Raw genomic sequence first — 4951 nt, 5'->3', positions numbered from 1 at the left:
CGCGATTTGCCAGCGCCGCCTGACCTCACAGCACCGCGACCCGCGCAGCCGCCGCCTCAGCCAACGGCTGCCCGCCGCGCACGCGAGCCTGCGCCCGCGCCGCCCCGAGGCACGCCGGGATTGGTAGTTCCGCCCTCCGCCCACGAGAAGCCAGGTGGGGGAGGGGGAGCGGGAGACGCCCCTCCTCCCTTCCCCGCGCCCCCACCCCCACCCCTTCCCCCCACCCTGCCCGTCTCAATCCCCTAGGGTATCCAGACCCCAAAGGCTTGTTAAAATCCGGATCTGATTTTCTGTAGGTGACAAGGAGGAAGAAATAAGTAGATCACTGGCTGGCGATAAAAGGATGGAAAAGGCTCAGGGGGCTGATGGCTTGTGTACAAGATAAGGCCGCGGTAACGTGGGGTGTGGAAGTGGCCTGAGGGCAGGATTGTCTCAGCAGCCTGTGTTCTTCAGCAGCGTCAGCACTCTGCCTCTGAGAGCTTTGGAAGGCAGAAATGAAGCTAGAGGCGAGCAAGAAGGGGGTCCACTCCAGAAGCTTCTGTGTCTCGAAAGCCATGCCCTGTTTGGAGGTCGGTTCCCATGACTGTTTGTAAAATGCAGTGACATATTTAGTCTCACAGAAGGAGGCAAACCTTGGTTGACGCCAAAGTCAGGGTTCCATACCTCACCTCTCTGGACTCTTTTTTTGTCATCCTATTTCTTTGATGTAATATTGGATGTATACTCAACAAACAAACAAACAAACCTTTCGGGCTAGAAAGATGGCTCAGCGGTTAAGAGCACAAGCTGCTCTTTCAGAGGACCCCAGTTCAATTCCCAGCACCACATGGCAGCTCACAACTGCCTATAACTGCAGTTTCAGAGGACAGTGCACTCTCTCAGAGACGTGCATTGAGACAAAATAAAAACCAATGGACCTAAAAATAAATAAGTCTTAAAACTAAAACCTTTCTTCACGTTGTTTTTGTGTGCAAAAACTCCTTAGTGTACTCTGCGATGAAATAACACTGTACCCACAGAATAACATGAATCGCGTGCAAAGGCTTAAAACGCTGTTAACTAGGAAGTCCAAAAATCGTCATTCTGATATGTGAAACCCTTCCATAGTTTGCAACTACCTAACTATCCTAGGTAAACCTTTGGGACTTTTCTTTTTAGATAGTCTCACTATATAGCCCTGGCTGGCTGGGAACTGGCCATGTAGCCTGGGCTGGCCTTGAACACACACAGAGATCCACCTGATTTTACCTCCTGAGACTCTGTCTCTAATTTTTTTGAGACACGGTTCCTCTGCATAGCCCTGGCTTCCTGAAATTAGTTCTGCGGAACAGGCTGACCTCAAACTCATAGATTTACCTGCCTCTGCCTCCCGGGTGCTGGAATTAGAGGCATGCGCCACCAAACTCGGATTCTGGTGTATTTTAAGCAACGTCATGAAAGGCTTCCTTGAGTCATATTTTAAGAAAATACTTGTTTCCCCTCCACATCCTTGCCACACGTGGTATTTGCACTCTCTGATTTTAAATCAACAGAAACGTGTTGTGCAAAAGAAGCGAGGTGTAAGAGTGAACGTTTTCATCGGTGACTTAGAGATCAGGACAGCGGGTAACTGGATGTCTAGGATGGGCAGAAAAGGATAAATACAAAAGGGCTACTAAGGAATCTTGAGATGCTAGTAATGTTCTATATCTTGATGTTTAGATCCTGTATGATTATGATTATGTGATTTTTTTTAGGCATTTCAAATGTACACATACGAGCAATGCACCCTGTCTATATTATGCCTTAGTAACCAATTTATTTACTATGTATGGTGCAAGTGTAGGAGGTCAGAAGACAACTAGCGGAAGTCAGTTCTCTCCTACCATCAGGACTCTGCGTATAAAAATCAGGTCATCAACCTTAGCATCTGGTTTCTTTTCCACAGAACCACATACCGGCTCAACAACAACAACAACAACAAAAAAGTTATAACCATTTTGAAAGTTTTTATTATGAGGACTGAAGAGATAGCTCATCAATTAAGAGTACTTGTTGGAGAACCTGGGTTCAATCCTCATCACCCACATGGCAGCTCGAGGGCACTCCAGCCCCAGCTGGGCACGCTCCTCCCTCTTTTTTATTTATTTTTATTTTTTGGTGGGGGGGAGTAGGGATTTGAGACAGGGTTTCTCTGTGTAGCCTTTGCTGTCCTGGACTCCCTTTGTAGACCAAGCTAGCCTCAAACTCACAGAGATCCACCTGCCCATGCCTCCCTGAGTCCTGGCATTACAGGCGTGCGCCACCACACCTGGCTCATTGAACCATTTTAAAAATTAGATCAGAAGGCTTAATCTAGAAGCCTATGAGCACAATTCAAAGGAGGTAGACATAGGGATTTTTTTCTTTTTAAGTGCTGGCAGTCAAGCCCAGGACCTTGCACATACTAGGCAAACACACCATCACTGAACTCCATCAGCTCAAGGGTCCATGAATTTGCATGGGCCAAAAAAAAAAAAAAAAAAAAAAAAGACATCACGGTTTTCTCCAAATTCAAGCTGAAATTTAGTGTTCGTTTCCTGTCTTTACACATGGAGATAGTGGGGCTGGAGAGATGCGCAGGAGTTAAAGAGCTAGATGCTGTTGTAGAGGATCAGGGTCCAGTTCCCAGGACCCACATGACAGCTCGCAGCTGCCTGTAACTCCAGGACCAGGGGCTCCTCTGCCCTCTTCTGCCCTCCATGGGCACCAGGAACACATGATGGGCACCAACATTCATGCAGACAAAACGTGCATACACACAGTTATAAACAAACAAACAAAGACAGGGACAGTGAGATGGTTCAGAGAGTAGGAGCCTTGCCACCAAGCTTGATGACCTGAGTTCTAGACTCAGGTTCTGCATGGTGGAAGGAAAGAAGTGGCTCTTATTAACTAATATATTAATACACACACACACACACACACACACACACACACACATACTCACATACACACACACACACACACACTCACATACATACACATACACACACACATACTCACACACACATACACACACACACGCACATACAGACACACACATACATACATACACATACACACACATACTCACATACACACACACACTCACATACATACACATACACACACACATACTCACATACACACACACACACACATATACACACATACACATACACACAACAGAGAGGCACAGGGCCCGCAAACAGCAAGTAAATGTAATACAATTGCGAATACAATAAGTTCTATTACTTTAAAACATAAAAATAAATGAAGGTGGAAGCCAGGGTAATTAGCAGAACCTATGCCTTAGTGGCCAGTAGAAATTAAGCTGCTTTCTTATCACATTATTCGTCTTGCATATGTCTCAGAAAGATCATTTGCACTCGTTGCAACTTTGAAATTACTGCGCTTGGGGCTATAGGGATGACTCAGTGCGTAAGATCATGATCTGCTGCTGCAGACGTGCCCAATTCCTTTCCCAATTCCTTTCCCAGCTACTCTCAGGCAGCTCTTAACTACCTGTAACTACAACTCCGGGAGGATCTGACGCCTGGCACTTCTGAGGGCATCTGCACTCAACGTCCATGGACAAACACTCAGGCACACACATATTGACATAGTTAAAAAACAAAATAGATATTGAAAAATATTTACTTACTAGACCTGACCTAGATCCCGTTATTTAATAGACTCATGATAAAGCATGCACCTACCATATTTTAAACTTTATTTTTATAAAATTATTATTTTCTTTTATGATCTTATGCTTTTGATTTTATATATCTGAAAACACTATAAGGAAAGCGTTCACTGGCTTAATTGACTGCCTCTGGGACTGGAGAAGGATTCTATGGCTCAAATACAGTACACACACACACACACACACACACACACACACACACACACTGTATTAACAGTGGTAATAGTATTAGTTATTTGGTCATGACACTCAAATTCTGAAGAACCTGAGCCACCTGGCAAGGTGGCACATGCCTGTAATTCCAGCACTTGGGAGGCAGAGGCAGGTGGATCACTGTGAGTTCTAGGCTAGTTTGGTCTACAGAGAGAATCCAGGACAGCCAAGGCTACACAGAGAAACCCTGTCTTGAAAAACTGGAAACAACAACAAAACAAAACAAACAAAAAACAAAGAACCTGAGCCATTTTGACTATTTGACATTACTTTGTTTGTTTGTTTGTTTCTGAGACAGAGTTTCTCTGTGTAGCCCTGGCTTTCCTGGACTTGCTTTTTAGACCAGGCTGGCCTCGAACTCACAGGGATCCACCTGCCTCTGCCTCCTGAGTGCTGGGATTACAGGCATGCGCCACCACACCCGGCACCTTATTTTATCTACTGGTATTTATCCATCTGTGTACACGTGCGTGCATGTTGTGTTGTTTATGTTAGTGGGGAGACATGCATGCCACTGCAGAGTATAGAGGCCAAAGGATAAGCTCTCACTGTAGGAGCACCGCCTGCTTTATATGGGTTCTGTGGATGTAAACTGAGGTCATCAAGGACAAAAAGCACTTTATCCATTGAGCTATCTCCTGAACCCTTAATTTTGAGACAAGGTCTCATGGTTCCCAGACTGGTATCAAATTCACTATATCAGCATGGATTATGCTCTTGCCTCTGTTTCCTGAATGATAGAATCATAGTCATGTGCCATCAGGCTCAGTTTTTGTTATTTTTGTTTGTTTGTTCATTTTGGTTTTCGGGGCTTTTTTTTTTTTTTTTTTTTTTTTTTTTTAGAGACGGTTTCTCTGTGTAGCCCTGGCTGTCCTGGACTCCCTTAGTAGACCAAGCTGGGCTCGAACTCACAGAGATCCACCTGCCTCTGCCTCCCGAGTGCTGGGACTGAAGGAGTGAGCCACCACCATGCCAGGCTCTCATGGCCACTTTTGACATGAACATACACGGTTCTCATTGTGTCCCTTGAGA

This window comes from Acomys minous (assembly GCF_964271855.1).
Source record: "Acomys minous genome assembly, chromosome: 13".
NCBI classification, from domain to species: domain Eukaryota; kingdom Metazoa; phylum Chordata; class Mammalia; order Rodentia; family Muridae; genus Acomys; species Acomys minous.
Note: the sequence above shows the minus strand (reverse complement) of the source record.